The following is a 24891-nucleotide window of genomic DNA, read 5'->3' on the forward strand; positions in this document are numbered from 1 at the left end:
CTCTGTAATCTCCAAACCAGCTAAAAAAAAGCCAAAAATTGGCAGACTTGTTTACTGGATTTATAAACAACTGTGTTTGCGACATCTAAATTAACAAACTCTGTGCAAGGTACTTTATTCGTACGGTCTACCAAAGGAGATCCAGGGGTCAGAACTAAAATTATACGCTTAAAAAATAGAAATAACACTTCAGAAAAGTACAGGTTGATCAATCATGAGGTATTGCCAAATATTCATTGATTTTCTCTTAATCCTAGCGCACATAAGACAGATGAAACAAAAATTAAAGCGTATCAGCCATTTATATTAGGTTCAACCATGCATGATACAAGAAAACATAATTCTTTGATTCATTTTTCTTTAGAAATTTTGTATAATTTATAGTGCTAAGTATTTGGTTGGATCTTATTATATATAATTGAAATTGATTTATATTTTAAGTTATATTTTTATTAAATTATTCTGGTTTAGAATAATTAATAATTAGATTGATTTTATTTTTTACTAGTTTTTTTCATAATTTTTCTATTATCCTAATTTCTACCAAATTTGAAATAATTAATTTCTAGCAAGTTTCAAATATGAACGATTTGAAGGAAAGTTTGTTTCGATATATCTCACTTTGTTTGCATTATTTGCATAGAATACTAATAAACATTTTTACAAGTGTTCGAATTATATTTGGAATCGAATTCAAATCCCAAATACTCTTAAAGAGAAACTACTTCCAATTCGTTGGTTATATTGCTGATATGTTTTTTTACGTAGCTACAAAATTTATTTACAGTAGCTAGATATCTTACTTTATGTTTTACTACTTAATGTTTTACTAATATATTATCATTAGAATAAATAACTATATATAACTCATCCACGTTCTTTTGCATTCAATCTTCTAACTAAAATTGCAGAACAAAGATAACTAATATTACATCTCTTGTACTTATAAGTTAATAGATGGTCGACGATGAATCGCTTAGGTAAAAAAAGCAGTTGGGGAGGAATTCAACTATTTATTTTATTCTCTAATGATAGGATTCCCAACTAATTTGGAAATTAATAGGTTATGATGTTATGCTTCTTCCTTATTATTTAGATCATCAGTTTTATATAGATATTATTTTGTTAATTTGTTTATTTTTTAATTAAATATTTTTTTGAAAACATATGTAAAACTAATTCTAATAAATACAAGTAAAACTAAACCTTATTCAAACTCTTTATTGGGCCATTTCAACTATTTTTTTCTCAGTAAAATTTAACTATTTCTATTGAGTAAAATATAGTACAATCATGAGAGACAAGAAACCGGCAGTCCGGAAATGATGAAACTATCAACCTCGGTCCCGGAGAAGGAGTGAACCAATCACGGAGCTACAACAAATAACTTGAGAACAAAAACTGACTTTCACCCCACAGGGGCAGAAACCTCAACACGGTGTTTTTTCCCTTTCTTTTTATTGACTTTTATCCAGCCATCCTGGGGAATATGAGCTACAACAACTTGAAGATTGGAATTCTCCATCAGGGGGATCTCCTTATCTGATTCAGAAGAGGAGGTCTCATGAACGCATTTCTGGGAGATTGCTGTGACAGTGGTGTGCGCAGGAGTATCTGTGGACGGATCCATCGTCTAAGGTGGCTGGTCCGGTTTTGAATCGCTCTCCTCATCTTCCGAGCTTGAGGAATCAGAGCTCACTGCTGGCGGCGGAGAACAAGGGGTCCAATGCTTGGGTTTGGTCTTTGCAAAGTTGCCCTTTTTCGATTTTGCAGTCAGCGATGGGCAGGAATTCTACAGGTGCCCTGTTAGGTGACAGTGGCGGCAGCTGGGCCATTTCAACTATTGAATAGATACACCTAGTAAATAAAATAGAGTATGATGAACTTATACATCTATCACAAATACATTGGAGTTTGGGGAATTCAAACCAAATTATAGAAAGAAATTAGAGTAGACATAGGACAGAGATTTCACACAAAATAATATTCGTATCTATTACCTTCAAAGCCAAATTATAAGCCACATAAATAGTGCTTATGAGATCCAATAGTTTCCAAACCAAGAAATTGCTTGTTGAGAAAATCTCTCAACAAAACTCAACAACCAACAAACTAATCTTACATATATAGTATTGTAAGAATTATTCCAAGTTCCCCTTTAATGCTTACATTACATCATTACAAATATTATTACAAGATAAATTACATATAGTCATATTTGTCTCTTTATTCTTCATCAACGCTCACATCCACTTTGGAACCTTGCAAACACTGCTCTTTCTTCACCACCTCATGTTCGAGCTATCACTTGAACCCCATTTAAAATATAAATTCTTTTGACCATCTTTGATGAACTTGCATGATCAACAATGTTGACATACTTTATTCTGCGAAACTACATAGCTCATTGTAACTGTCAAAAAAAGTAGCCAAGTAATGAACCATCCTATGGACAAGCTCCCATCTATCAGATGACATAGCTCGTTGTGTCTAACAGTTATCTGGGATAACTGTCTCTCGGTACTGAATGTGTTCAAAATTTGACCATACAATTTGACCTATCTCACACACATGGATCTCATAAAATTAACTTGTAACTGATGTTCTTGAAGCCTAAAGCACAACAAGACCCATCAACATATAACAAATTCACATAATCAAATTAGCCATACTTTCTCTCGACACTCAAGAACTTCAAGAAACACTAATTTAATTATATTCCTCTATTCATCAATTGGTTCTGCACTTTCACAAACATAATGGAAAATTACACAAATCTCACAACAACAAATTCATGAAACTATCCACTGTGTCATCTGAGCATAAACAAGTCTCCATGTCGCCCCCGAATTGTTCATATATAAATGTCTTGGTTCAATCTTTATCTTGGAGTTTCTCTTCTTCAAATACATGTTTGAATAATGTAGAAATGATATCTCCAGATAGATCAGTTGATGAGTTGTGTTCTCGTAGTTAGTGTTTGAGTCTATCTATCATGAGTTCTGTCTTTGTAGTTTGTGTTGTGAGTTGGTGATCCGAATTATTTGGATCTAGATTGTCCTAGAAGATGTCTTTGTGTGCCTGTATAATGTATAGGTTGTCCAAGAAGTTTGATCAATGAGATTTGGTTTTACTCTTGTGCATCTCTCTGATTGTCTAATATGGTATCAGAAGTGAGGGTGGTGTACACTGAAAGACTTGTTCTTGAGAGATCTTGGAGGTTTGTTGCGTTGTGGTTAAGCAGTGAATAGCAGTGAAACCTGAGGTGACTGCATAATTCTGATGCAGTGATCTGTTGTGGTGTACAGTTTGTGTGCGATTTGGATGTGATCGCTGATTGCAGAGAAGGGCATGTAGTTGCTAGTGTTGTGGTCGTGTGGACAATGGTGGTCATTTTATGTACACACTTTTTGAAATTTGAGTGTGAGCTGCTGAGGAGTTGTCGAAGGGAGCCTCTATAAATCCTTGACTCACAGTCTGCGTACTGATTGAAAGAGTTCAGGGCCAAGCACTGCCGTGGAATATTTCACTTTTCACTGTGAAGTAATACTTTACATTTGTTTCTGCTTTGAAGTTGAAGTCACATAGTTCCATAAATATTGCATAAGGAAAGTTTTAAAGTTTTCATAAGGAAAGTTTTTTTTTTTTTGAACGTGAAAGTTTTTATACAGAGACATAAGGGATAAAAACATTTTTTTTATGGTGATTTTTTTTGGGGTGAAAATAATTCATATCAAGTTTGCATTTAGAGTGAAAATTGGGTTTGGTAAAAAAGGAGAAATAAGAAGTGATTTTGGCTTTGTTTTTTCATTTGAAGCAAGATTGAGTATTTTTTTAGATCTTGTGCATTTGGTTTTGGATCTAGTGAATTTGGATGTAGATCCGGTGATTTTGGGTTTAGAGTTGGTGGTTTGGGTGCATTTTGTTGATTGGGGACAATGCTTTTTTCATTATGTCAAATTTTTTGGTGGAAACTTATTTGAATGAGTCCACAAGGCTTGATGGAGGAAACTATGCAAATTGGAAATTCAAGGTATTGACAGTTTTAGAGGGAAATAATTTGTGGCCTATAGTGAGTGGGGTGGAGCCCAAACCCACTGCTTCTGCAACTATTCCAGATTGGGAAAAAATGGAAACAAAAGAAAAGGTGTTGCTATGAATGTCAATTAAGGACAACATCATTCCTCATATTAGGGATTGTAAAACATCCAAAGAAACATGGGATGTTATCAAAAGCTTGTATGAAACATCTAATACTAACTGGATTTTTTTCTTGAAGACCAAACTTTTGTCAATTAAAATGGAGGCCAATGAAAGTATAAGCAATTGCATTTCCAGTGTCAAAGAGCTAAGTGATAAGTTAGGAGACATTAGTGAAAAGGTGTCCAATGCTGACTTGGTCACCATCATATTAAATGGCTTAGTGCAAGATTATCAAATTTTTGTTTCAAGTCTTTCAGCTAGAGAGAAACCTCCTAATTTTGATGAACTGACAGATATTCTTCTACAAGAGGAAGAGAGGATGAAGAACTTTAATTTGGGCTCAAACAATTCAAATTTGGCATTGGTAGCCAAGGGTAAGTAGCGATACAAAGGCAGGCGATGGGACAAAATCAAAGGAGGAAAGTTTCAAGAAAAGAAAAAAGGTATGGCACAACCTAAATTTCCAATTCATGATAAAAGAAATGATGATTATTATTATTGTGGCAAACCTGGACATCATGGTAGAGATTGTTATTAAAGAAAATATAGTGAGTTTAAACAGAGAAACAAAAGGCATAATGGGAATTTTCTAGACAAAGACACATCAATCAATGATGGATTTAAAAATCTCAAATTGTTTGTTTCTGATACTGCATTGTCTGCTGAGACTAATGATGTGAATTCTTGGTTCATTGATTATGGTGCATCACTCCATATGTCTTGTAATAAGGATTGCTTTGATGAATATCATGAGAACATTGATGGAACATGTGTTTGTCTAGGAGATAATAGATCCTTTCAAGTTAAAGGATATTGAGTAATAATTATGATGTTATCTAATCGAAAAGAAAGACATATCCATGATGTGATGTATGTTCCTGGTATAAAAAAGAATTTAATTTTTGTTTCAACTATTTTTTATCACAATCTAAAGGTGGAATTTGTCAAATCACAGTGTGTTGTTAAAGATATCTAGGATTGCTACAAGGTTATTGCCACAGGTACTAGAGTTGGAGGCTTATATAAGCTAGATGTGACTAGGACAAGGCATCAAGCATTGGCATCTACAACAATGTCAATAGAAAAGTTATGGCATCAAAGGTATGGGAATTTAAATCTCAATGATTTAGTGTTACTTCAAATAAAAACAATGGTTGAAGGTCTTCCTGTTATGAAGAATAATAATGTTGAATGTGAAGCATGTGCACTCGGAAAGCAACATAGAGAGGAATTTCCTATACATGAAGAAATAAGGAAAAGAGAAATACTTGAATTAATTCATATTGATGTATGTGGATCTATGCGAACTAGATCTCTTGGAGGAGCATTGTACTTTCTTATTTTTGTTGATGATAGATCTAGATACACTTGGGTCTATTTAATAAGAAAGAAAAGTGATGTTTTTGAATATTTTAAGGAATTTAATCCAAAATGGATCTTAAAACCCTCTAAGTCTTTGTATACTTAAACATTATCGCAAAGGAAAAACCTTCACAAATAGTGGAAAACACTATCACATGGGAAAAACATGGAGAAATGGTGAAAACAGAGTTAATCGGAGGCTTAAGCAACATTGCACTGGAGCCATCAGATCTGGCCAATCAATGATCCAGATCTAATCAGAATATCGTAATTGGAGGTAGCAGGTGGAGTCTATCAGAGGTGGCCTTATGGAAATCACGATAGAAGTTAGTGCAATTAAATGAGGGCCACTGATCAAGCACACAGATCAACTGTCCAAATCTACTCGTGCTATCACATCGCTAATATACACACAGGGAAGGACTTAACTCGTGGCCCGAAGGTTTGACGATATACGATTATGAAATATCGCATCGCAATTATGTAAGGGGTGATGCCAAGAGACTAGCGACCATGCAATAGTGATGCGCTGATAGGCAATAAGGCCGATCGGCGCAATCGGCGATCAAAGAATAGGGATGATATGTGATATGCGATATAGCCAGACCCGATGGGGTTTATGGATAAAAATACATATATTTTGAAGTCCGATATGAAGCCACTTGCTAAGTTTTCTTGTGTATTTGGGGTTTTCAATTATAAAACCAAATACAAAGGAAAACTGCGGCTTGTGACTTATGACTTGCGATAGCAAGATAAAGGCGGACCCGATGGAGTTTTAGGGCAGATTCAATATTATTTAAATTTTGATAAGAGGCATTTAGGTGATTTTTTTAGCGTTTTCTATGTATTTCTCTGTGTAAATAGAGAAATGATATTTTTGGGATTTCAATGTGCCAGTGGTCCTTTCCGTGGAAAAACAGGTGGCCACCATACTTAAAGGCATTTCACAATGATTGTTTAATGCTCAGAGGTGATTTGAATGGACAGAGGCCAAGAGCTAGAGAGTCGAAAGGGAAAAAGAATAGACAAGCTCTAATAGGCTTAAAAGCTAGTCGGTGGTAGAGACAGGGCAGGCAGTTGATAAGATAGAGAGAAATCAAAAGACAAAGAGCGAGAGGGAGAGTTTGTGTACTCAAAAAGACTTGAGGAATTCAAGTAAAACCCTGTTGTTTGTCCCTGTTGTGTTGAGACTCGATTTGAGCTCACACTGGTAAAATTTTTCTCTTGAAGACATAATAGAGAGGTCACCACTGAAAGCTAGACCAAGAGTCATAGTCCAAGATTTTTGGGTGAACTCCTTGGTTATTTGTTGTGTTGATGTGTGTTTGTCTATTATGTTTCTCTAACTGCTCATTGTCTATATTATTCATAATCTTTTCGATCTGGTGCACTAAGTAATATAAGAATTCCTGCACATGAGTCTGTAATACCTTAATATTGTTTTAAGATCTCATTTTCAGATCAAGAGGTATCAGAGATTTAGGTTTTATCAAGGTTAGACAAGCTTGTGCTAGATTTTGAATGCTAACTAGGTCAAAGCTCAAATTAGGAGAAGGTGATGCAGGAGCATCGGACCTGGCCAGCAATGCGGGAAATTGCCCACATGTTGTGGCTTGAAAAAAAATCGTATTTCATTTGCTGTTGATAGAGAGTCGAGTTCACAGTTAGTTAGTTGTTGTAATAGATAAAATCTCTCCATGTAGTATTTAATTTGTTAGGCGTATTTTGATATGTCTGTTGGAATAAATTTATGGTGATCATCTTATCTATTGTTAGAGTAACTAGTGGTATAACAGAAACTAAAGAAGGGCGATTCTGGTGGAAATAAATGGCAAACTGAAGATCTCTTGGAGCGGATCAACGCCGATTTCTGGTGGGCAATCTTGATTTCGAGCGCCTGAAATCTGGGAGAGATTTGGGCGACAAAAACATAATTCAAAGCAATTGGTTCCATACATCTCGATCAGATCTTTATTGAGCGAAGAAACTCAAGTTAATTTCAAATAGTCAATACCCAGTGCGAATTGTTCAGGTCATCTCTTATCAAGAGGCTAAGGGCGCAATCTGAGCATTCAATTAACAGAATTATAATGCGGAAATTTCAACTTGCGGCTTCAAGGGTGGATCGATTACAGGGACCAGTCAACGATGAACAACAGAAGTTATCCAAATTTTGCCATTCACAATTACACGGTGACAAGATTCAGAAATCGGTCCAATCATGTGAAAAGGCACGGGAGAAATTAGTAATTACTAGCAATCAAAATAAAAACATAATTCCCAAATTTGTCGAAACAGTTCCAGGAAGAACGTAGATCCATTACTGGCAATATGTAGTTGATGTGTAATTGATTTGTTTTGGGGCAATTTTGGGGAGAACTATAGCGTCTCGAATGCTTTAAAAAGGGAGACAACGTATCACGTAGGGGAGTAAGTTGAGAGGCGGGGTTTGGACCAGCGTCTTTTTATGTTTTTGTTTTGCTGTTGTTTATTCAGATAGCATGTAAATTAAAGACCTGCGTTGTCACATAATATATGAACAGAGGTATTGTGATTTTTGTTTCGTTGTTTTGGTTGTGATCTTTGATGCGTGGGTTAAAGCCTGTGAGGCGCAGCGTAATTTAATGTATTGTATCGGGGATACAATGGACAAATGAGTTGTGCTTATTTGAAATAAAACGTTCTCTGTTTTTTTTGTTGAACGGATGGGTCTTACTTTGTTTATGCTGTTGAGGAACGAGTGTAATGGCCGCGCCCATATGATACCTAGCAGAATCTAGTTTGTTTGGAAACAAAACCTGAGGTTCCACTGTGGTAGTCCGGCATTTTAAAGTTAAAGAAGATCGCTTTATCTTTACTGAAGTCTGTTGTTTAAAAATGAAACAGAGTTTCCTATGTTGATAGATCGGCCTTTTAATCTGAAGCAGATTGATATGTATGTTTGCTGAGTCCTGTTTGCTTGTAGATTGATTTTAAAATCTTTGAGGTACATTATTTTTGGTATCAGAGCCAAAAGATCCAGGTGGTTGCAGCTAAGATGCCACCAAGGCGAGGAATTGGTCGAGGAAGACCAGAACCAAATGCAGTCCTGATAGACGAAGTGCGAAGACTGCGTGAACGAATGGAGACAATGGAAACAGCCCAGAGAAGAGCACCAGATGTGAAAACTGAGAGTTCTTCAGAAGAATCTGACGAAGAGGTGGAAGCAGGAGAAGAAAATGAAACTGCCAAAGTCCTCAAGATGCTGGCAAAAGTTGGAAGCAAGCCCAAGATAGAAATTCCTATGTATGATGGGAGTTTAAATGCCGAGGAGCTCATGGATTGGATCAGATCCATAGATCAATATTTCGATTATGAAGAGGTTGAGGAGAATAAGAGGGTGAAGTTTGCAGTCACTAGACTGAAGGGCCATGCAGCCATCTGGTGGGACGTGTTACAGACATCAAGAACGCGAAAGGGGAAATCTAAGATCAAGCAATGGGATAAAATGGTAAGCAAACTGAAAGCCAAGTTTTTGCCTAAAGACTATCATTTGAATCTTTTTAAGCAGATGCAAAATTTAAAGCAGAAAGGAATGTTTGTTAAAGAATACACTAAAGAATTTTACAAGTTAAATATCAGAACAGGGCATGTAGAAGATGATTTGGAGAAAGTAGCCAGGTATATTAATGGGCTAAGGTATGAGATCCAAGATGAGATTAGCCTGTTAAGTTTGAAAACTATTGAGGATGCCTATCAAGCAGCCTTGAAGGCAGAGGAAAAACTGTTGCGCAAACAAAACCAGAGAAACAGAGGTAAGAATCCAGCAAAAGAAGGAAGGATACTTGAATCCAAAGTTCAACACTCTCAGAATGAGGCAGGGAGTGCGAGCAATAGAGCACCACAAAGAGGAGATTTTGGCCGTGGAAGGTTTGTGCCCAGAGGAAGAGGTCGAGGAAGAGATGTCCGGTGCTTTGCATGTGGTGAATGGGGACATGTACAATGGGATTGTCCTCATCAGAGATCAGCAAACCAACGCAACGTGAATGTTGCAGAAGCCAAGGAAGAGATTCCTCAACCGGAAGCTAAAGAGGAACCACCAGAAGACGGAGAGTCCCTATTATTGAAGAGGGTATTACTGGAAGGAGCTAAGGAAGCCAAAGAACCAGTTCAAAGGAAGACTTTATTCAGAACTGTATGTAAGTCCAAGGGTAAGTGTTGCAAGTTGATAATTGATAGCTGTAGTACTGACAACCTTGTTTCTACAGAGATGGTAGACAAGTTGAAGTTGGAGAGAACAGTACACCCCACTCCTTATAAAGTATCGTGGCTTCAGAAAGGCCATCAAATTTTTGTAACTGAACAATGTCAAGTTGAATTTCAGATTGGTACTTATAAGGATGTCATTTTATGTGATGTAATGCCGATAGATGTATGCCACATATTGCTTGGAAGGCCCTGGCAGTTTGACCGAAATGCCATACATGATGGCAGAAGAAATACTTATACTTTGGAGAAAGACGAGAATAAGCATACACTACTGCCGTTGAAAACTGAAGATAATAAAGAAGCACTTGGAAACAGCGTTATGTTGATGAATGAGAAGATCCTGTTGCAGGAAGATGAAAAGGGTAAGGAGATGCATCTTACTAGTATTGGCAAACCCAAGGTAATTTTAACTTCTACAAATTTAGAAGATTTACCTGAAGAAATTCAGAATTTCTTGAATGATTGTGCTGATATTGTTGTGGATGAGTTGTTACCCATCAGGAGTATTAGTGAACATAATGATCTAATATCGGGAGTCAGTGTGTCGAATAAAGTAGCCTACAGGGTAATGAAGGAAAATGTCGAAGCTGGAACACAAGTGAAAGAGTTGATGGATAAATGGCTAATCAGTGGAAGCCTTAATCCATGTGCTGTGCCAATAACACTCAGTCCGAAGAATGAAGATTTGAAGGAATATGTAGTCTCTAAAGAAGAGCTGAAATTGGATCCGAAGAAAATCCAAGTAGATGTGAATTGGCTAACTCCTAGAAGCATATTTGAGGGAGACGTCAAAAGCAGATGGCAGGAATGTAGTAGCAAAGACCAACAGCGAGCAGATATGAAGAGACGGAAAAAGAAACTCCAACCAGATGACTTAATCATGTATTGCAAATTGATACTTATACTAAAAGCCAGAAGAAGAACCACAAAGAGACGCCATAACAGACGAAAGCCCAAAGCAGGAGAAAGGAAAAAGAAAGCGCTAAAGCGAACCAGGAGTCAGGCTCATTATCAGTATTTGACCAAGTGGAAAGAGGAACCAGTAGAGGACGTTAGCGGAGCTACAGAGAAGGGGGATCAACTCCAAAGAACTACAAGATCAGTTTTCTTCCCCGGGAGTCTGATGCAGGAGCATCGGACCTGGCCAGCAATGTGGGAAATTGCCCACATGTTGTGGCTTGAAAAAAAATCGTATTTCATTTGCTGTTGATAGAGAGTCGAGTTCACAGTTAGTTAGTTGTTGTAATACATAAAATCTCTCCATGTAGTATTTAATTTGCTAGGCGTATTTTGATATGTTTGTTGGAATAAATTTATGGTGATCATCTTATCTATTGTTAGAGTAACTAGTGGTATAACAGAAACTAAAGAAGGGCGATTCTGGTGGAAATAAATGGCAAACTGAAGATCTCTTGGAGCAGATCAACGCCGATTTCTGGTGGGCAATCTTGATTTCGAGTGCCTGAAATCTGGGAGAGATTTGGGCGACAAAAACATAATTCAAAGCAATTGGTTCCATACATCTCGATCAGATCTTTATTGAGCGAAGAAACTCAAGTTAATTTCAAATAGTCAATACCCAGTGCGAATTGTCCAGGTCATCTCTTATCAAGGGGCTAAGGGCGCAATCTGAGCATTCAATTAACAGAATTATAATGCGGAAATTTCAACTTGAGGCTTCAAGGGTGGATCGATTACAGGGACCAATCAACGATGAACAACAGAAGTTATCCAAATTTTGCCATTCACAATTACACGGTGACAAGATTCAGAAATCGGTCCAATCATGTGAAAAGGCACGGGAGAAATTAGTAATTCCTAGCAATCAAAATAAAAACATAATTCCCAAATTTGTCGAAACAGTTCCAGGAAGAACGCAGATCCATTACTGGCAATATGTAGTTGATGTGTAATTGATTTGTTTTGGGGCAATTTTGGGGAGAACTATAGTGTCTCGAATGCTTTAAAAAGGGAGACAGCGTATCACGTAGGGGAGTAAGTTGAGAGGCGGGGTTTGGACCAGCGTCTTTTTGTGTTTTTGTTTTGCTGTTGTTTATTCAGATAGCATGTAAATTAAAGACCTGCGTTGTCACATAATATATGAACAGAGGTATTGTGATTTTTGTTTCGTTGTTTTGGTTGTGATCTTTGATGCGTGGGTTAAAGCCTGTGAGGCGCAGCGTAATGTAATGTATTGTATCGGGGATACAATGGACAAATGAGTTGTGCTTATTTGAAATAAAACGTTCTCTGTTTTTTTGTTGAACGGATGGGTCTTACTTTGTTTATGCTGTTGAGGAACGAGTGTAATGGCCGTGCCCATATGATACCTAGCAGAATCCAGTTTGTTTGGAAAGAAAACCTGAGGTTCCACTGTGGTAGTCCGGCATTTTGAAGTTAAAGAAGATCGCTTTATCTTTACTGAAGTCTGTTGTTTAAAAATGAAACAAAGTTTCCTATGTTGATAGATCGGCCTTTTAATCTGAAGCAGATTGATATGTATGTTTGCTGAGTCCTGTTTGCTTGTAGATTGATTTTAAAATCTTTGAGGTACATTAGAAGGTGAACTTGTTGAGGTTAATCCAGAGATTGAAAGAGTTTATCCTCAGAGGAGAATGGCAGAAGAAACTCCATTGGAATCAGAATCTCAGTTCGTGGACAGTTGTATGTCCATGTGAGCCATGGTGGAAGATATGTATCGGGAATTTAAGAAGGGTCGAGGTGAAAGCACTTCAACACCCAAACAAGACAAAGGAGCAGAGGAACCTTCTCTAGTTTCCCCTCTAAAGGGAAAAGGGAAAGGGGAAAAGCCTCCTCCCTCATCTCCTCCACCATCACCTTCATCCTCCTCATCTCCTAGCCCTGATAAGAAAAAGAAGAAAACTTCTTTGATTAAATTAGATGTGAAATTTTGTTTTGCCAATTTATGATGGAGAAATAAATGCAGAGAAGCTAGATAAAATAAGATAGATTGATGTATATTGCAAGATGCAAAACACTGATTCAGAAAGGAGAAAGATTCAATTGGGTAGCCTTCGACTTGGAGGAACTGCACTAGTGTGGTGGGAAGGCAAGACACAAGCTGATCTAAAAAGACATGGTAAAATTCTTTTTACCTGGAATGAATTTGTTTCTGCCATCAAAAAACAATTCTATCCTTTAGCTTATATGCAGTAGGCAATGATGAGTTGGTAAACTCTTCGCCAATTAAAGGGTCAAGGTGTACAAAGTTATACCCAGGAATTTAGAAAAAGAGCTTTAACTCTAGGCATATCTCTAGACTCACCTAAAACTTTGTTGAAGTATATAGGTGGTCTATATAGCTATTTGAAGCACACCATTCTCATGTTTAATCCCACTAGCCTAGATGATGTATTAGTTCAGGCTACACATCTACAAGATAGAGGCAAGAATGTGAACCCAGAGGTTGGGGGATCATCTAAACACTCTGCAAGCAAGAACAAAGAAAAGAAGAAGTTGAAATGGAAGGAGAGGAAGACAAAAGCTGTATAGAAGGACAAACCTTCATGCACTCATTACAAGAAGGATGGACACGATGATGCACACTGCTAGTCTTTGCATCTGGAGCTGAAACCTAAGAAGTTCGGTGGTAAGATGTTATGCTCTTAACCTGCAAGACGATACCAAAATACAAAATATGTGAAGAAATATACCTAGAACATAGAATAGTGAGAAACAACAGCAAGTATTTTATTATTCAGAAAGCAATGTTTACTTGCCTCTTCGAGGGGGCAACCTCCAATAGAGCAGAGCTTGATTACAAAATAAGACATGATGCTCCTCGCAGGGAGTATCTATCCTTTATATATGACTCATACATGCAATACCATGGATCAATACCATGGTTCTTATTAATACCATCTATCTAATACCATGGCCCATTTGCAATTAACTACGGTCCCATCATTAAGTGCGGGTTAACTGCTTACAATTATTAATATGGGATTTATTAACTCTTTATTTAACTATAACTAGGACTTGATCCTACTACATAAATAAGGGGGTTAAAGTGGGACCCCAACATGCCCTCCCCCTTAAGAATAGCCTTGTCCTCAAGGCTGAAGCTGCGGAAACTACTGAAGAATAATGGCTGGTTCCCAGGTTGCATCTTCTGGAGAGGTGTCTTTCGACTTGACGAGGACTTCCTTGATCATGCGTCCATGCAGGTGCCATTCTCGTGTGTCTAGGACCTGTTCAGGTTGGAGCCAGATTCACCCTTCTTCATCCAATTTAGGTAGACTGGTTTGAATTATGCAATTGTTCCCAATCACTTTCTTGAGGCATGAGACATGGAAAACTGGATGGATTTTTGTAGTGGGTGGCAAAGCTAGCTTGTAGGCCACTTCTCCAATGTGCTGAAGTACTTGATACGGTCTGTAGAATTTTGGAGATAGTTTCTGACAACCCTTGTCTTTGAGTGATGTTTGCTTATATGGTTGCAGCCTCAAAAATACCTGATCCCCTTCCTGAAATTGGCGCTCTGAGCGATGCTGATCTACCTGTTGATTCATGCGGTTTTGAGCTTGATGAAGATTCTCTCTAAGATGGGCGAGCATGGTTGTGCGGTTTTGCAGGATTTGATCCATTGCTTGTACCTTTGAGCACCCCTTGATATAATACGTAGGGGAAGGAGGGAGTTGACCATAAACTGCTTCATAGGGAGTCACTTTGGTGGTGGCATGATAGTTGGTGTTATACCACCATTCAGTTAGAGGTAACCACTGTACCCAAAGATGTTGCTTTTCTAAAGTGAAACACCTAAGGTAGGTTTCCAGACATTTGTTGACGAATTCAATTTGACCATCCGTTTGTGGATGATAGGAAGTACTAAGTTTTAGTTGGGTGCCTTGTCGCTTGAAGAGTTCCTGCCAAAAATTACTGGTGAAGATCGGGTCACGATCAGACACAATAGAAGTGGGCATGCCATGCAATTTGAAGATCTGATCCATGAAAGATTGAGCGACCAAATTCGGTGTAAAAGGGTGGGGTAGGGCGCAAAAATGAGAATACTTAGAAAGTCAGTCCACAACCACCATGATGGCTGACTTGTTTCTTGACTTTGGAAGACCTGTAATGAAATCCATAGAAACCTCCGTCCATATTGATGTTGGGATGGGCAATGGTTGTAATGTGCTTGGTGCTTTGACTGTCTCCCCTTTGTGGCGCTGACAGATATCACATTCTGCTAGAAAAGTAAGGATGTCCTTTTTCATGCCTATCCAAAAAAATGATCTTCTAGTGCGAGCATACGTCTTCTAAAAGCCTGAATGTCCTGCAGTGGGGGATGAGTACAATTCCACCAAAATGCGACTTTTAAGGGTGGATGTTGGTGATATTACGACTCTGTCCTTGTAGCGAAGAATCTCATCCTGCCACGAGTAGCCCTTGGTGGAATTTGGATCTGCCTGCAATTGAGTAATGAGTTGGGAGAGCCAGGGATGTGAAAACCATTCCCTGCGAGGCTCTTCAGTCCATTCTGGAATGGGAAGGGAAATTGCGAGCATGGTACTTTCCTCCTCAAATTGGCGAGATAATGCATCTTCTACAATATTTTCGCGCCCTTTCTTGTAAATGATCTCATAATCATATCCCAGCACTTTGGCGAGCCATTTATTTTGTTGTGGGGAGGATAGGCATTGCTCTAGAAAATATTCAAGACTCTGATGGTCTGTGCGGATTTGGAAACGTCGCCCCAATAAGTAAGGTCGCCAGGTATCTAGAACATGTAATATGGCCATCATTTCCTTCTCATAGGTAGATTGTCCCAGATTCTTCCCACTTAGTTGTTGGCTTGTGAAGGCCAAGGGTCGACCTTCCTGCATTAAGACTGCCCCAATACTTGTACCCAAAGCATCACATTCAACGACAAAAGATTTGGTGAAGTTGGGTAGTGCTAAGACTAGAGTGGAACACATGGCATTTTTGAGAGCTGTAAATGCCTGTTGTGCTTCCTCATTCTAGAAAAATGAATTTTCCTTGAGGATTTGAGTGAGGGGTTGCGCAATGCGATCATAATTGCGGACAAATTTGCGATAGTAGCCTATGAGACCCAAAAATCCTCTTAGGTTGAGGCCAATCCTACATGGCCTGGATCTTTTTGGGGTCCACCTTAACACCTTCACGCCCCACAATGTGGCCCAGATACTCAACTTCTTCCATGCCAAAAGAACACTTGGACATCTTAACAAATAATTTATTCTTGCGGAGCAGTTGCAAGAGCAGATCTACATGCTGAAGATGTGCGGCCTAAGTGCAACTGTAGATGAGGATGTCATCGAAGAAAACAAGGACAAATTTCCTGAGATATGGTTTGAGAAGGTGGTTCATAAGGCTCTGAAAAGTACATGGGGCATTACAAAGACCGAATGGCATGACCAGGAACTCATAATGGCCTTCATGAGTTCTAAAAGTAGTCTTTGGAATGTCGACTTCCTTCATGCGAATTTGGTGGTAGCCTGAGCGAAGATCCAGCTTAGTGAAGAATTGAGCCCCATTAAGTTCATCCAGTAAATCATCAACGATCGGGTTGGGAAATTTATCTTTGGTTGTCAACTTATTGAGGGCCCTGAATTCTGGACACATACGCCATTCCCCATCTTTCTTGAGCACCAAGACCACCGGTGATGAATAAGGACTAATGCTAGGACGAATGACGCCTACTTCCAAAAGTCCCTAAATTTTTTTTTCTATTTCATTCTTTTGGGTGAACGAATATCTGTATGGGCACACATTGGGTGGTTGGGCCCCTGGAACCAAGGTGATGCTATGATCATGTTCCCCTCTGGAGGGTGGAAGCTCATGAGGCTTGTCAAAGATTGGCAGATGGTTATTTAAAATCTGTTGCATCTCAGGATGAATCGGCAGAGAATTGGGTTCGATGGCCTGGATGGCATTAAATTGAGCTATAACTCCATGATGGCCCTTTTTTAACAATTTTTCCATCATATGTGAGCTGATGATAGAGGGAGCTCCTGCTTGGAGTCCACGGAGGGTATGTGTGGAGTTGTTCTGCTTAAAGCTCATATATAACTCCTGGAAATCCATTGTGATTGGCCCAAGAGTGCGAAGCCATTCAGCACTGAGGACAATGTCGCACCCTCCCATGTGTATGGAAAACATGTGGGTCTTCAATTGATAATCCCCCATTTGAAGTTTGACATTTTCACAGCGGCCTTCACATTTCATTGTTCCCCCATCCACAATTTGGACTTGGAAGTTAGAAACTGCTCGTACAAAACAATGCACTGCTTCCGTGACTCTTTGATGGATGAAATTATGTGTACTTCCACTATCAATCAAAACTACTAATGGGCGATGCTTAATAAAACCTCTGATTTTGGGAGTTTGAGGCGAAGAAATCCCTGCCAAAGCATGCAGCGAAATAACTGGTTCATCAGGGACATTGTCTTTTTGGTTGTCCTCTTCTGCCTCCTCAGGTTCCTCAAGTGGTGGGGCTTCCTCTGATGAGCTGTAATCAGTGGCATCAATTTGAAAGAATTTGGGCTCCTTGCATTTATGACCTGGGGAGTATTTTTTCATCACAGTAGTAACATAATCCCTGCTTTCTTCTTTCAGCCATTTCTGTAGGTGACACCTTTTGAACCTTAAGTGTTTGAGTCGTGCTGTGAGACTGTGGGGGACGACCCTTGGCGGTGAAATTTGGGCGAATGGACTAGGCCGCTAACGCATGTTCACGTTACAAGCTACCTTGCAAGCCTCTGACCATGTGGGAGGGTGGTGCAGTCGGACGTGGGCTTGTATGGCCTCTTTAAGACCGCTGATAAAACATTCCGTGTAGAATGCATCTGGGAGACCCCTAGTGCAGAAAGCTAAGGCTTCAAAGGCTATAACATATTCATCCACTGTGCCAATCTGTCGGAGCTTAGTGAGACGACCCAAAAAAGCAGAGTCATGGTCAAAGCGCCCTGTAAGAGCTTTTTTGAAGGCATCCCAAGTTAAAAAACTTCCATTGCAACGTTGATGCCATTGCCACCATTGCCATCTTTCATTGTCCAAGTACATGCTCCCCACCATAAGCTGAGTCTCATTATCTAAGATGTAATTCAGATTGAAATACTGCTCCATTTGTGCTACCCATGCTGCCAGGTGAGAACCATCAAATTTATGCATATCCAGCTTGGGAGGTCGTGGACGGGATTGTTGGTGGGTGCCCCAGAGGTGAAGAGAGTGACTAGACTCACCCTCACTGTGTTCATTGCCAATATACACCTCCTCGCGGGCTTCTGCCTTACCCTTAGAGAGTGCGTTAGTTAGTTTGTCGAGTTGATCTTGGATGTCTTTCAAGGATTGTTCCAGTTTGTCGATCTTCTCATTGGCCATAGCTTGAGCTCTAGTTTCTACCATGCACCGATCTGATGTACTTGAAATTTGGGACCACCCGAATTTGTTTTTCACTAACAATTGAATGGTACCACCTTGCTCAACTCGTCATCCTGATTCTTATGGGCTAGATCACCAATAAGTGCCCCAGGTTTTTTTTTTTTTTCAAAACTCCTAACGGACTTTTATTCCTTGCTTAGGAATACTGCAGTAGCTGAATCCCCAAAATGTTAATGCTGCCAAAAGTCCTGTGAAAATCACGCCCCGGTATACGAACCCCACACAACTACTCAGATCTGGTGGATCTGAGAGATTTGAATGACTGATCAGATAGCTCTGAGCAGTGAAACAGATTGCTATTGTGGATCTGATGGATATAATAGATCAGAATGCCTATTTTGTTAACTCAGAACTGCGGGACTGATTTCTACTGCTGCTGCAACCCCACTTGCGAGATCTGATCTGGCAGAGATTATGCATGATCCTGAGATAGAAAAGGGAACTATGGTCTTGAGGAGTCTCAGGTGCTATAGGTCGCAATATACATAAGGGTCTGACAGTAGTACTCGGCCCAATGTTTCAGGGCTCTAGCTAAGGAGGATCAACCGTACCCTTAGTTGTACAAGCCGACTACCCTATCGTACTGGCGAGTAATCTCTCCGAGTGCTGTTCTTGGTGTACTGTAGCAGCAAGATGGCTGAGGGTTTATCTATGGTGAGGTTTCAAAGGAGCTAGGGGGCTTCCGATATACCCAGAGGGTACTTGGAAGGCAGTCCATGCGCGGTTCTGTCTAATGCGCTACTACTCGAAGGGGTACCCACAGGGGTTACAAGGGAGTCCAACAAGCGTGACCACCTCTTGTATTTCCTGCGTGCATGCCTCCCCAAATCCGCAGGTTTATGCGCTCAATGACAGATCCCATGGTTTAAAGACGCCGGAACACGTCTCTAGCAAATTTTTTTTTCTAAGAAATGGAGATCCCACCGGCCCTGGAAAGAGCTCTGATACCACTTGTTATGCTCTTAACCTACAAGACGATACCAGAATACAAAATATGCGAAGAAATATACCTAGAACATAGAATAGTGAGAAACAATAGCAAGTATTTTATTATTCAGAAAGCAATGTTCACTTGCCTCTTCGAGGGGGCAACCTCCAATAGAGCAGAGCTCGATTACAAAATAAGACATGATGCTCCTCGCAGGGAGTCTCTATCCTTTATATATGACTCATACACGCAATACCATGGATCAATACCATGGTTCTTACTAATACCATCTATCTAATACCATGGCCTATTTGCAATTAACTGTGGTCTTGTCATTAAGTGCGAGTTAACCGCTTACAATTATTAATATGGGCTTTATTGAATCTTTACTTAACTATAACTAGGACTCGATCCTACTACATAAATAAGGGGGTTAGGGTGGGACCCTAACATAAGAAGAAGAAGACTGCTGCTACTATTCAGAAAGACTTGGGGTCAGACTCAGGTGATGAAACAATAGCTACAACCATAGGTATAAAAGGTTATCCACTTTAGAGAATGCAGAGATAAAGAAGCAGGTACAGGAGCTGCTTGATAAAGGGTTCATAAGGCCAAGCATATCACCATGTGGATCTCCAATTGTACTAGTGAGGAAGAAAGATGATTCATGGAGGATGTGCATTGATTATAGAGAACTGAATAAAATAATGATCAAGGATCGTTATCCTCTTCCTCGTATTGATGATCTATTAGATCAATTGAAAGAAGTAGTTTACTTCTACAAGTTAGACTTGTGTAATGGTTATATTCAGGTCAGAGTTGTAGAACAAGATGCATGGAAGACTGCTTTGAAGACAAAGCAAGGGCTGTATGAATGGTTGGTTATGCCTTTGGCTTAACTAATGCTCCTGCCATTTTCATGAGAGTTATGAACGATGTACTCAGACCTTTTATTGATGATTTTGTAATTGTATATTTAGATGAAATTCTCATTTTCAGTAAAATATGGGAAGACCATTTGAAGCATGTAAAGCAGACTTTAGATGTTTTAAAAAGAGAAAACCTCTATGTGAAGCTGTCAAAATGTGAATTTGGCAAAACATCTTTAAATTATTTGGGTTATATTGTAGGGGGTGGTGAATTGAAGATAGATCCCTCTAAGGTTGAATTCATTGTGAATTGGCCTAAACCCAAATCTACTACAGAGGTTAGGAGTTTCCTAGGAACAACACAATATTGGAGAAAATTTATTGCTAGTTTTTCTTTGATTGCAGCTCCATTACATGTTTTAACAGGATTGAAAAAGGTGTTTTAGTGGGGAGGCAAATAGTAGAAAGCCTTTGACACCTTAAACAAAAAAATTAGTACAACACCAATACTAGCACTGTCAGATCTTCAACATCCATTTGAGATTGAAACAGATGCCAGTGACTATGCCATGGGAGTAGTGTTAATGCAACATTGTAAACCCATATGCTATCATTTTGAGAAATTTAATTTTGCAGTAGTTAATTATCCCACATATGATAAATAATTGTATGCATTAGTACAGAGTGGGAAAAGGTAGAAATGTTACCTAATGGGCAAAGAAACAATCATACATATAGATCATCAACCACTTCAATATTTGCACTCACAAACTAAATTACAACAATCAAGACATTATAGCTGGATGGGTTTTCTACAACAATTTCATCTTGTCATTAGATATAAGAAGGACATACAAAATAAGGTTGTAGATATGCTATCAAGACCATTCATAAATGCATCTACTATACTTAAGCATAACTTGGTAATGCATGAAAGTTACATTGAACAATATGCTGAAGATGTAGATTTTAAAGATGTATATGCAACTTTAAGTCATGGCAAGCAAGTAGAAGAATTGGATTATTATGTTAAGGACCAACTCTTATATTATTTGGGAAAGTTATGCATTCCACAAACTGAAAGAGAACATAATCCGAGAAGCACATACTTCTATTATATCAGGTCATTTTGGTGTAAGTAAAACAATTGCACAGTTGCAAAGGTTCTATTATTGGCCAAGAATGCATGAAACAGTTTCTATATATATTAAAGGGTGTAATATGTGTGCTACAGGCAAGCCCAGTAATAGAAAATTAGGTTTGTACACTCCACTTCCAGTTCCTTCTCGTCCTTGGGAAAGTATTTCCATGGACTTTGTTGGGGGATTGCCAAAATCTAGAAAAGGTCATGATTATTTGTATGTTGTTGTGGATAGGTTCAAAAAAATGTGTATTTTGATACCTTATAACAAGTAGGTTAAAGCTGAACAAATAGCGAAGTTGTTCTTTCAGCATATATGGGTTCATTTTGGGTTACCCACTTCTATTGTATCTGATCGAGATTCCCGATTTGTTGGGAAGTTTTGGTCAAGTCTATGGGAGTTGATGGACACCAGATTGAAGAAGAGCACATAATTTCATCCACAAATAGATGGTCAAATAGAGGTGGTCAACAGGACAGTGATCTAGTTTCTTAGAGGCTATTACAGCAAGCATCCCAAACTTTGGGATGAGCATTTGTGTTATGTGTAACATGCTCACAATCGGGCCAAGCACTCTTCTACTCAGAGATCTCCTTTTGAGACTTGTTTTGGTTTTATACCAAAGTCTCCCTTGGATTTTGTCTTTGGTAAAGACATAGAAGTTGATGGACATAGTGATGTGGACAAAGAAACTAAGTTCATTGAACAGATCCAAGAAATTTACCAGGCAGTGCAGGAACAACTGGAAAGAAGCTAGGCCAAGTACAAGGCAAGGCATGAGGGGCATCGAATTGAGCATAGTTTCCAAGTTGGTGATCAAGTCTAGTTGTACATCAGCAAAGATAGAATGCAAGGTGAAGGTAAGAAGCTAAAACCAATAAGGTATGGGCCTTTCAAGATACTTGAGAAAATTGGTGAAAACGTTTTTCTCCTTGATTTGCCAGCTTATATGCATATCTATTCAGTCATTAATGCAGAAAAATTGAGACTGTATGAACCTTCATTGATTGAAGATCCCGAAGAGCAAAGTCAGTTGCCTTCTATTAATGATCTATTGCCTGAATATCTCAATGAGTTGCAAGAAGACACAGTTCTAGACAGGAAGCTGAGAACTATGCGACGAGTGGATGTTGAGTACCTGAGAATCAGACTCAAAGTTTCAAAACCAAGAAATGAACGATGGATAGAAATTGGACAAGTGAGGAAGCTATATCCTCACTTGATTGATGCCTAAAAACCAACTTTTGGTGGTCCAAAATCTTTTCAGTGTGAAGGCGTGATCCAAAATGGATCCTAAAACCCTCTTAGTCTTTATATACTTAAACATTATCGCAAAGGAAAAACCTTCACAAATGGCAAAAAACACTATTGCATGAGAAAAACATGGAGAAATGGCAAAAACAGAGTTAATAAGAGGCTTAAGAAACATTGCACAGGAGTTGTTGGATCTAGCCGATCAACAGTGTAGATCTAATCGACATATCACAATCAGAGGCAGCAGGAAGAGTCTATCATAGGGCATCTTATGGAAATCACGATAGTAATCAGCATGATTAAATCAGGGCCGTTGATCAATCACGCAGATCAATAGTCCAGATCTACTCACGCTATCACATCACTAATATATACACAGGGAAGGAATTAACCCACGGCCCAAAGGTTCGGCGATATGCGATTGCGATATATCACATCGCAACTATGTAAGGGGTGATGCCAAGAGACCAATGACCATGCATTAGCGATGTGCTGATAGTCGATAAGGCCGATCGGCGCAATTGGCGATCGGAGAACAGGGAGGATATGCGATATGCAATATAGCCAGACCCGATGGGGTTTATGGATAAAAATACATATATTTTGAAGTCCGATATGAAGCCATTTGTCGGGTTTTCCTATGTATTTGGGGTTTTCGATTATAAACCCAAATACAAAGGAAAAACGTGGCCTGCGACTTGTGACTTGCGATAGCAAGATAAAGGCAGACCCGATGGAGTTTTATGGCGATTCAATATTATTTGAAGTCCGATAAGAGGTGTTTAGGTGGATTTTTTAGCGTTTTATGTTAATTTCTCTATGTAAACAGAGAAAAGATATTTTTGGGATTTCAATGCGCCAATGGTCCTTTTCATTGCAAAATAGGTGGCCAACATACCTGAAGGTGTTTCACAATGATTGTTTAACACTTAGAGGGGATTTGAACAGACAAAGGCTGAGAGCCAGAGAGCTGAAAGGGAAAACAAATAGATAAGCACTGATATGCTTAAAAGCTAATCAGTGGCAGAGATAGGGTAGGCAGTTGCTGAGATAGAGAGAAAACAAAGACAGAGAGCGAGAGGGAGAGTATGTGTACTCAGAAAGACTTGAGAGATTCAAGTAAAACCCTTTTTTTTGTCCCTGTTATTTTGAGACTCGATTTGAGCTCACACTTGTAAAAATCTGCTCTTGAAGACATAATAGAGACGTCACCACTGAAAGCTAGACCAGGAGACGTAGCCTAAGAGTTTTGGGTGAACTCCTTGATTATTTGTTGCGTTGATGTGTGTTTGTCTATTATGTTTCTCTAACTACTCATTGTCTATATTATTCACAATCTTTTTGATCTATTGCATTAAGTAATATAGCCATTCCTACACATGAGTCTGTAATACCTCAATATTGTTTTAAGATCTCATTTTCAGATCAGAATTCAAAAACATGGTGGAAAAACAAATTGGGAAATACATCAAAATTCTCAGATCTGATCAGGGTGAAGAATACAAATCAAGAGATTTTAATCAATATTGCAAAAGTCACGGGATTCTACAACAATTTATAGTGCCTCATACACCTCAACAAAATGGAGTTTCTAGGAGGAGGAATAGAACTCTAGTGGAATGTGCACGAAGCATGCTTCAAGGTAAAAATATCTCTAATGGTTTTTGGGCTGAAGCCATTGATACTGTTGTTTATTTGAAAAATAGGAGTCCAACCAAAAGTTTAAATCTATAAACAACTTTTGAAGCATTTTATGGATATAAACCAAAAGTGAATCATTTAAGAGTTTTTGGATGCAAGGCATTTGCACATATTCCAAAAGATGAAAGAAGAAAACTTGATGCAAAATCAATTAAGTGCACATTCATTGGTTATTGTGATGATCAAAAGGCATACAAGTTGTTTGATCCTAGTTCACATAGATTTCTTGCAAGTAGGGATGTGGTGTTTCATGAAAATGTAGATGAAGGTGATAAAATGAATAACACATGTGTATGGCATGATATTGATGATTATGTCAAAATTGAAGCAAGTTTTGAACAAGAACAAGAACAGATACAACAACAGGTACATGAACAGGTAGAGGTTCAAGAGCAGGAAGCATCCAGCAGTCATGACACTCCAAGAAGAGAACAAGGGGCTCCATAAAGTAGAAATAAGGATGAAAGCAGTAAAATTGTAAGGAGGTCATCACCTCAAATTTAGCCACCTATAAGGTATAAATATTATGCATTGCCATCTCATGTAATGAATGTTGTAGAACCTTCAAGTTATGAAGAAGCTAAAGAATATAAAGAATGGAGAGATGCAATGAATGAAGAATATAGCTCCATAATGAAGAATGACACATGGGAATTAACAAAATTTCCTAATGATAAAGTTCCCATAATATTAAAATGGTTGTTCAAACCAAAGTTTAATGTTGATGGTAGTATTGATAAGTATAAAGCTAGATTGGTCG

The sequence above is a fragment of the Pinus tabuliformis genome, chromosome Q (assembly GCF_031772625.1).
Source record: "Pinus tabuliformis cultivar Carrire ecotype Pingquan chromosome Q, CPIR1, whole genome shotgun sequence".
Taxonomy (NCBI): domain Eukaryota; kingdom Viridiplantae; phylum Streptophyta; class Pinopsida; order Pinales; family Pinaceae; genus Pinus; species Pinus tabuliformis.